At 33.1% G+C, this 11,182-nt stretch overlaps 1 pseudogene; it reads right to left on the bottom strand.

The window, feature by feature from the left end:
- Positions 1–2,231: 2,231 nt before the first annotated feature.
- On the bottom strand, positions 2,232–7,707 carry LOC139854192 (nodulin homeobox-like; annotated as a pseudogene).
- Positions 7,708–11,182: the final 3,475 nt, after the last annotated feature.

Here is an 11,182-nt window from a genome sequence, read left to right as displayed (position 1 = left end):
TGTACTGACTTGGAACTTTTAGTTAGTTAGGTTTCAACACATTGGGTTCTTTGTGTAGGAAAGTTGTTTGTAGATATCTGATAAAATAAATTTGATGATGAGGTTTCTGCTGTAATGTTTAAGTTCATCTTATGCACATTATGTGTTTAATGAAAGGTTTGAGCTTTATATTTCTACTTTTTTGTGAAGCTTTATGTTCAATTTTTTAAAAAGTGTTTCTAATATAATGGTTAACATGAATGATGATCATGCTAAAGAAGACCATTTTTAACTTGCTACTATTTATTTTAAGTTTTTACTTGAAAAATTGCATCTTTTTAAATGTGGAGCAAGCTAAAGCAAGGATAATAGTCAGAGTTAGAATAGTCACAGTTACTTCATCTACCCAAAGCATGTATAAGGTGCATAGTGGTTTTTAAGTGTTTACTAAAACAATAAAATGAATAACAAAAGATAAAATTCAACCTTCATTTATGCATGTTCTTTAACTCAATTTTTGAAACCAACCGTAAAACCCAAGGTAGATGCTGACAGTTAGGCAAGATTCGAAAACCAGTGCTTATATTCTCTGATATTTATGAGTCATGGCTAAATGGGTGGGTCATGTTGATTTACATCAGTGTGAGTTACGAGGTATTAAACATACACTTATTCAATTTCTCTGCGCAACGACAATCTCATCCAACTAAATCTTTGGAACAAGCACGCAACAGGGTTCGATTTAGAAATGTACAATATCATCCTATATTATGAACTTAGTTTTAATATTTATAAGTGTCAATAGTTTTCTTTACTGATGCTTTGACAACTATTTTGCATGTTTGATGTGGTCTATTTTCTCGATTAAAGGTAGTTAGAGGTTATCTATGATGTATCTGGAGTCAGACTCACAAGATGTTGCTGTTAAGGTTTAAGACCCCCTTCATTGGATTGTCAATGACTGTTTGCATGTATATTACTTAGGTTGTCAAAAAAATATGTTCCTGGAATGATAATAATGTTGGCCCAGCAGCACCAGAAGATCGTTATGGAAGTGAACGCAGGTGGCTTTAGAGTTCTGTACTGTCGGGGTTTCGTTTGAAGGTAAATGGCATACTCTTTCTATTATGTTTTTGTGTTTAATTTGTTTTGTATGGCCACTTATTGTCACTTGTGATTTGTATATGTTCCAAGGAGCGACTTCATAACAAATAGGACTTTTGCAATCTTAATTTTTTTTTTATTGTAGCCACATATAGTGTTAGTTACTAATGCAAGTAATCATGTATTCATGTATTCATGTGTCTGTAATGCTTTTTGCAGGTTATGAAATACTGTTGTATAAATGAATGTACAAGTATTTATAGCCAAAAATCATGGTTAATTGTGGTAAAAAAAAAAAAAAAAAAAGGGTGTGCGCCACCTATCAGAGCCATCGGAGGAAAACACGTATTTTTTAGTTTAATGACAATCCTACTTTCAAGAGAACGACGACATATTTCATCATCGCTGTCATATTCAAACCAACTCCAGCAGACATCGCCATCATGTTTACGCCCCCAGAGTCAGGTAAATAGCTCATTACTAATATAGTTCACATATAGATTACTCACAAACTAACATTTATCAATAAAAATTACCAGAACCTCCATAACTCCCATTGAACAATACTCGAGCTGAAGAAAGATCACAAATGAAGCCATCCGAAAAACAAACCGTTCATCCTAATATAAAAAGAATATTGTTCGAAGAAGTTCAGCTTCCTTAATTACAAATGTAATTCACACTTTACACTAAAAAACTAACCAACGGTACGTCTATGCAGGTACAGCAAACCATCAATTGGAAAAGAAAAAGAGTAGAACATCAACAACTCATTTTGAACCACTGCAGAAACCAAGTTTGTTCACATAGTGTGTGCAGAAAACATGCTTTGCAAAATTTATAGTAAACAATTAATGTTTGCATATGGGCAATGAAAACTTAATGACACTATGAATGAAAATGTTAAATGCACTCAGCATTTGGTTTTCTTGCTTTCCTTACATAACAATTACAAACTTCGGTCGCATCCCGCAAGGCTCCTTGCTAGTTACTACTATATGCATACCCTAATTCACTTCCACCTACGACATTTACAGAAACTCCAATTATGTTTTTACATTCACTTTAACTTTCTTTTTTTTTTTCCTTTTGGAATCCAATATTATTGAACTCTTCTCTTTCTTCAACATTCCGGTCTCCAAATTCATTCACTTTTCTCCAACTTTCATCAACTTGCTGTCATCAACTGTGACCTCCTTAATCTTCTGCGAATATTTTCAAATCAAAAACTTTACTCTGCAACTCAATTACTTTATCATACACATCATCTAATATATCCACCTCCGATTTCAAATTCCAACTCTTTCTTCTACCGTTGAAAAAGATTTTTGAATTGACATTTTATCTACATTGTTGTTCTTATCCATTATGTTAACATCATTCATTAATTTACTAACTCCAGCTTTCGGATCATCTACATCATCCCGAAGTTCATCATAATCATCCGTAACTTCATCAAATTGTTTTGACAAATTTTCGATTGCTGCAAAAATTTTAGACATTGTTTGTTGATTTTTGTTTTTAGTTGTTTCTTGTTCAACACAATTGTCTACTTCAATAGGTACTTCTAACATCTCATCATCTTCTCCATCATCAGTTGAAAATTTTTTCCCAGACTCGGACTTTTCCATGATAATTGCATCATTTTGTTGAATCTCGTGTATTTGTATGGTTTCCTCTTTAGACATCTATATATTAAGAAATTATTTTCAGTTTGATAACTATCAAGTATAATAATTATAGTTTACATTACAATATATTTGTAAGTATAAGTAATTAATATGGAAAGTTATTTTATTACCTGTTGTGCTGCATCATCTTCATGTTGTTCTTCTTCATGGTTATTAACATCCTTAGCTGCTGTGCACGGGCTAGTTTGGCTTTACGATTATATAACCTGTTGGCAAATAATGAATATGCATCAATACAGAGTATAGGTGGCAATTTCATCCCATTTACTTGCAAATGGTTCAATTTGGATTTATATCTAATCTCTAATTGGGTCAAATGCTTACAATTTAAAAGTTAAATAAATAAAAACAAGTTGAACAGAAAGAAAGTCGCAAAAGTGCATCTTTAACACGTAAAACCTTCTGAATCAGTTTATTCGAAGAACTAAATAATTGTTGGAAATGTGGAAATTATTTATAATTTCGGTACTCATGTTTGGGACTAACAATATAGATAAATATCCATTTTGACCTACTACACATCCCACTAATTTTGTAAAAAGGACACACTTCCTTACCAGTTCTTCAACTGTGAGGAAGAAATTTCCAACCCCTGCAGAATTAAAATTTAACAACTTAAGCTATTACTTAAAAAAAATAAAATAAAAATAAAAATAAAAAAAGAGAGAGAGAGAGAGAGAAATGTTGTTAGGAAATTCCAATTCTTACATACATGAAGACTAATTTTTTCAGCCCATGATTATACCAACACAGCTTTTCGCTGCATCTCAGGCTCATTTTGTAAAGCCTGTTCCATCATGGTTATTTGCACGTGATTCATTATGTTTCGCTTCCTTTTCTTTACCTGTTTTTCATCACTCTGCACCTGTTGCGTGATAGTTATATTTGTATCTAATACATGAGCTTTTTCATTCTGAGCATTTTCTTCACCTTCATGAACACTCGTAGCAGCAACAGCTTCCACTATATAAGTCATTTGAAAATGAATTTGGGGATTTTATTGACCCCGTGAATTCTTACCTTATAGCTATTGAAAATGAATTTGGGGTTTTTATTGACCCCGTGAATTCTTACCTTATAGCTATTGAAAATGAATTTGGGGTTTTTATGTCTGCTGACAAAGTTGAAGAACACCTAAAACGTTTAAGTAAGTTCTTAAAGATTGATAAAACAGAAATACATATTCTTCCATTTGGGGTTACATATCGCTATCTTTAAAGGACTCATTTTAGCTATCAAAAGTTCCAAGATGCGACAAAGGCTTTATTTCGTGATCCTAGGAAGAATAAGAAACAATTTCGAATTGCCTTTCAAGTGATGGAAATCATCGTGTGTGAGCCGATGCGAAACAGGAGCATTGAATGGAAAGTTAAATAGCTTTTTGATATTAATAACAGAGGTGAAAATGGCTAATTGGAGAACCAAATTACGACGAAGAACTGTACGATCCTTTTGAAAGTTTAATACACCAATGGAACGTAATTTGTGGTAATAGACGACATTATCGTCAGTGGAGGGAAATATATACTATACCTTATAATGAGAGAAGACGCGTCTTGAGGAGTGAACATGAACAACAAATGATTTATAATTTAACATAGATGACGTGAATGAAATGCAAACTGCGAGGAGTATCAGGTATGGAGATATTAAGAGATAATTATCGCGTTGGAACTTATTCCTACTACATTTGACCTTACTTTGGAGGAAGAATTTTACAAGTTCGTTTTAGTTTTAATTTTAACAATTACAATTATATAAAATTATATAATACTCTGTATATGTTATCGTGAATACCTAATTTTTTATTTTTATCTTCTGTTTTAACAGTGATGCAATAAGGCGCCTAAATATGGAAGAGGAGATTTGAGGAATTAACAGAAGGAACAACAAATGAAAGTTTACCAAATTTAATACGGACTTTTGTTATATAATATGAACCTGTAGTGAGATTAGTTATGAATATATAAACCTTGTTCATATCATAACTAATTATTTATTCATAACTAATCTCACTGCAAGTTCATATTATATAGCAAAAGTTCATATTTTGTTTGGTAAACTTTCATTTGTTGTTCCTCCTGTTAATTCCTCAAATCTCCCTCTTCCGTATTCTGGCTCCTTATTGCATCACTATTAAAAAAGAAGATAAAAATAAAAAATTAGGCAATCATGATAACATATAAGGAGTATTATATAATTTTATATAATTGTAATTGTTAAAATTTAAACTAAAACGAACCTGTAAGATTCTTCTTCCAAAGTAAGGTCAAATGTAGTAGGAATAAGTTCCAACGTGATAATTACCTCTTAATACCTCCATCCCCTGACACTCCTCGCAGTTAGCATTTCATTCACGTCATCCATGGTTAAATTACGAATCATTTGTTGTTAATGTTCACGCCTTCTCAAGACGCGTCTTCTCTCATTATATGGCATAGTATATATTTTTCTCTCCACCGACGATAATGTCGTCTATTACCACAAATTACTTTCTAGGATCGTACAGTTCGTCGTAATCTGAATTTCCAATTAACCATTCTTCACCTCTGTTATTAATATCAAAAAGCCATTTAACTTTCCATTCAATACTCCTGTTTCGCATCGGCTCACACACCATAACCGCCATCACTCTAAAGGCAATTTAGAATTATTTCTTATTCTTCCTAGGATCACAAGATAGAGCCCTTGCCGCATCTCGGAACTTTTGATAGCTAAAATGAGTCCTATAAAGATAGTGATATGTAACCCCAAATGGAAGAATATGTATTTCTGTTTCATCAATCTTTAAGAACTTATTTAAACGTTTTAGGTGTTCTTCAACTTTGTCAGCAGATATAAAAACCCCAAATTCATTTTCAATAGCTATTACGTAAGAATTCATGGGGTTAATACAACCCGAACATAGCTTATCATTTTCAGTGAAAGTAATGGGTAGATATTGTTACGTAAGCAAGAACATATGTTTGTAATCACAAAAAGAAGCTGTTGGAACGATTATTACGCAGGTTTTGGGTCATAAAATCTGCTCTTTCAGCTCTGATATCATTTGCAACTCCTAATGGTAAAGTGGAAATCTCCTTCCGCAAGCACTGCATAAATGTGTTAAGAAAGAGACCCATTTCCTCTAGGAAACAAAAGTAGTTGGGTTAAGAAGACAGAATAGACAAAGATAACAGAGAACAAGCTACATGTACACCAGCTAACGTGCAATTTAGGGAATAAAACCGGTTAAAGTGTTCACCTTTACAAATATCAGGTACAAAACAAGCGAGATTTGCAACTATTTTGACCAGTAAAGACATTCTTTGAAATGTATATGATGTCCTGGGAACAAGGCATGCATTGAAAGTGGATTCTGGAACATCTGATGACGTGGAAACACCCAAAACCCATTCAGCTGCTGTTAACAGGTCAAAATCCAGAGTAGCATCGTCTTAGAAGGCCAAGATTCAGATGAACACCAATTAGACGTGAACTCGGCATTTGGTTGCAAAAATTTTGTGGTCAGAACTTCAGTCTGTACAAAAAAGGTACGACATTTTTAATTCAACAACATGCTATAAATTGTCATTCATAAATAAATCAATAAATAAATAAAGAGCTTACAAAGTTGAGGGTGATGTAAGATCGAAAATTGGAGTCATCAGAGAGAATTTCGGTCAATTGCATAGCGTTTAGTTGCAAAAGTCCCCTTGGATAGGTTTTGTCTGAGAAAGCGGCAAACCCATCTCCATGAAACATGGTCTTTAGCAATTCAAGGACCTGTTAGTTTTGTAATGACCACATTATGCATGAAATCTTGATATAAGATAATATAAAATTGTACTAACATATAATAAAAGTAACCTGGAATATTGTAGACTTGGCTAAATTTAAAACCCTGGGATTGCTGGCAACCACATCTAAGAACGATACACTTTCTACTTCACAAAGTTGCAGTAGCTGCAGAAATAGGAATAGTATCTATTAATAAAACCAATAGCATAGAATTTTAAAGCTGACGTCAAATTATGCATACAAGTTAACGATAAACATGGTCTATAAATTACTACATCTTACAATAGATAAAACTTTAGATTTCAGCCTAGAAACCACAGCCATAAGATAAGGCCCTTCAAAGAATGGAAATTTCATGATATCATGAACCAACAAAAGAAACAAATGCTGTTAACAGATATAGACTGCAGGCCAACAGTGCTGAATGCAGCAGAAACAGTTGACTATCCTGGTCAACCAAAACTGTGTCAGCACAAAAAATGAAGGCAAAGAAAGGTTTAAAAAATATGTAAATGATAGTAGTAGAACTATATTAACCTGTCTGAAGTTACAAAGAACCATGATCATGAAGAAGATCAAATCAAACATCTGTTCAGATATTGTCATATCTTCGAGCAAAACCTATATTACAGAATTAGCTTATACATGAAAATTTCTTAAGAGGGTCATTATATATCCTCCGACTTATTGTGCATGATTCATCCTCCTAACAAGAACAAGAAGAAGATAACATGAATCAGATTCAAGTTGTTATTTTATTTACCTGATCAAGTTTGGAATTCCAAGGTGCAAGATCACACAAGGTATGCAGCAGCCTAATTCCACCTATGAAGTATCTGAAAAGTTCTTTGTCTCCTTCAGATTCTAGAAGCTTAGAAATTAAGTTCAATGGCAAATATCTTGCTAGGGTTTCTATATCAATCTGAAAAATCATGGTTGACAGTCAGAAAGAAGGGATCAAATGGAGGGGAAAAAAAAAAAATAATGAAATATAATGTTAATTAAATAAAAATCTACCAACCTGTTTTGATGATCCATCACTGGCAGTCCATTGAATAGCATCATCGTCAGCATCCCTAAGTAGCTTGTTAAGTTCCTGAGAACCTGATCTGTGCAACTCCTTGACAGCTGAAACCAAATCGATCAGCTGCATACAACAGCAGTTGAAACTATTAGGAACTGAACATGAGTTACATTAGTTAAGATAGTCTGAGTGATATGCGCGTGTTGACATAAAATTAAAAATAGATGTGTGTGTGTGTGTGTGTGTGTCGAGAGATATCTTTACGATATATAATGTGGCTCCTTGTAAGAAGTGTACGATATTGAGAAGGGAGTTCAAAAGTGGAATGAATTAACAAAGTTTTAACAAATGAATGAATGATGTAATCGTTTATTAGAGTTGTGTAAAATATCATAAGATTTTGAACTTGCGGGCATAGCCCAACGGTTCCCCCCATGTACTTTGTGTCATGGGATAGGGAGAGGTCATGGGTTCGATCCTTAGGGATGACATGATTTTCTTTAAAACAATTGAACACCAATAATGGTGGTATATATTGACCCTATAGGGAGGTTTTTAACGGATTCATTCACGGACCTCTACCCAGGAACACTGCCCGTATGGATGTGTTCCCGGGTACCGTCGATCGGGTTTGGGTTTCCGCTAGAACGTGTGTGATACATGCAAATGATGAGGGTCGTTGAAATGATCTACTGATGCCAAAAAATCGTCATTCAAAAAATATATATATATCATAAGATTTCGATATACAAGGATGAACATTAGAAGTTCCCAAAACTCCGTTAAGAATTCAATTGTGGTTCAACTCAACTAAGGAATTAGCATAACCTAAGAGACAACTAACATGAGAATAAGATTACAGAACACTAATTCAAACTCTATAAAAAGTCACAGGGCACCATTACGGAAACGGGACTGCTTATGCAGTAATTGCATATAATCGATACTTAAAAAATAGGCATTTAGCTTTCATGCCACCAACTTAATGCCACTATTATTAACAAACACTATTCATTCATCAACAAATAAAACAATCTGCAGTAGGACTACATGTAAACTCATTCAACAAAACAAAATGCGCTACAAAATTAGACCTAAAAAGAACTTATAAGAGTGCTACTACCACAATAACCACCAGAAAAACAACCGATTAACTAGATTCGGAGTAATATAGTAAGTCAAAAACGAAATCGAACTCATAAATTCAACATTTTACTTACTTTTAAGATCCTGCATGCTTCATCATTCCTCTCAGGCTACATTCTCGCCTTTCGTCAACCAAAAAAAAGAAAAAAATTAAACATCACAAAACGTGTGTATGTGTGTGAGAGTATACATACAAGTAATTAAGCCCTAGGTTTTATTAGCCGTGAAAGTCTATAAGCAAAGCTGTGAAATTATACCTAAATTGCTGTGAATAATACAGCAAATCAAAGCTAAATTTAGAATAATAAACAGCTAAACACCTGCAAACTACACAGCTCGAACGAGAATTGAAGCAAATTTTAGCAAATTTATGAACTCTGGGCATTATGCTAGATATGATAATTAATAATTTATATATTTGTAGATTATATCAACGAGACTATGCACATGTATCGCGTATATCGTTTACTCGTAGCAGATTAGCAGATGATTGTAGAGAGAGGAATTTATTTATATATCGTGTCAATTGGAGAGTCAGGAGTGTGTTTTTATGCGAACGGAATATATTTCTATGGCTAATTGGTTGTTGGTAAATGATATCTATACACAACTAAATATATATGCTTTAAAGTAACCACATACTCCGTATGTTTTAAAGTATATCGTATATTACAACATTTTAAAGTATATTTAATCGTGTATAAATAAAAATAAATTGTCTATTGATCACTACCCTAAAAGATAGGTAAAAGATATAATGAGTGTGTTCTTATGGGAAAACCAATAGTCCCTCCTTCCCATTTAAAATGTCCATATTTTCATTCCGAGATGTCCATTTTAAGTGTATTTCAATCAATTTAAAAAAGTTATTGGTTGAGAGACAAGATTTCTAATTGGTGGAAAATGAAGTTAGTAAAATTTCCCGAAACTATGTGCAAAAAGTAAGTAGACACTTGTAATGAAGTAATATAATACGCATAAACGTATAGATGTACATATATGGCTAAACAGTATTTCTGTAAAGTTTTTATACTTTTCGAAAGTAAAAAAAAAATAGTTATAAAATAAGGGATGACACTGTAAAGTAACCAAAAATTATAATGTACAATAATGACATATATTAACTATGTATTGTCTTGGGACAATTAATATGGACCGAAGAAGTATAATATATTATATATTATACAATATATAATAATAATATAATATTTATTATAATTATAATAAGACTTAATTACATCTTTGGTCTCTAAAGTTTTATCTTTTTTTTTCATCATTGCCCCTAAAGTATTTTTGTTTCATTCTAACCATTAAAGTAATGATATGGTTTCATTTAGGTCCCCAGTTAGCAGATTGAGTTAACGGTAGTTAATCATGGGAACCTAAATAAAACTATATCATTACTTTAAGGGTTTGGATGAAACGCAAATATTTTAGGTATAATCAGAAGAGCTAGCCATTTGTCAAATAAACCCTTCACACCTTCCACCTCTACCACATCATTCTTAGTATCACCCGAAAAATCCAGAAAATGAGATTCCTTCCGAAAACTCAATGTTATAAACTTCTCAAGTATCACGGCAAAGGTCTTGCAAAAAAAAAAAAAGTTTACTGACAGAAAGTTTCTCGAGATAAAATCTCTATAAAAAAATTAAAGTTCTGAGAAAAGGAGCAGAACTTATAAGGAGAAACGCCGAATAAGAACTCGACCGAAAAAGACTGTTTCACCCTTTCACACCCCTTAAAACAACTTGACCACCACTTCAAAATTCCTTTTTCATCCTTCCAAATTGACAAATGACCTAGAAGCTATGGTTATTATCGCTTTCATATTAGTAGCAAGGATTTGAGTCGTTATCAAGCCTATGACGATGGGTGCAACATGACTGGCTATGAGTGAATTCATTTCTTAGATCTATAGGGAACCCTAAACACTTTTGTGATTTGAGTGACCCGTGAAAGCTAGCCTAAGTCATGTAACCTCCCTGCATGCTGATATGTCCAAAACGGACGGTTTTATTTGTACGGTGTCGTTAGGTCGCAACACGTCAGAATCAGTGATAGTGCTCCAAATGAACATATATTTAGTAGCAATATCCTCCCAATATGTAAATTATTTAGTTGTAATTGTCCTATTTTAAGTTGTAATCGTTTATATTAAATAAGTGCGAAGACAAAAGGCGAAAACGACGATTTGAAGACGCAAATGACCAAAAAGCTCAAATGTACAAGATACAATCCAAGTGGTTCAATTTATTGATGAGAAACGTCTAAAAATGACAAAAGTACAAGTTGCGGAACGCAAAGTACAAGATATTAAATTATACGAAAGGACGTTCAAAAATCTGAAACCGGGACCTGAGCCAACTATCAACGCCCGACTCAACGGACCAAAAATTACAAGTCTACTATGCACAAGAATATAATATAATATTTAAATAATTATATAAATTATTTA

This window comes from Rutidosis leptorrhynchoides, chromosome 6 (genome assembly GCF_046630445.1).
Source record: "Rutidosis leptorrhynchoides isolate AG116_Rl617_1_P2 chromosome 6, CSIRO_AGI_Rlap_v1, whole genome shotgun sequence".
NCBI lineage: Eukaryota > Viridiplantae > Streptophyta > Magnoliopsida > Asterales > Asteraceae > Rutidosis > Rutidosis leptorrhynchoides.
Note: the sequence above shows the minus strand (reverse complement) of the source record. Positions and strands in the feature narration are given on the sequence as shown.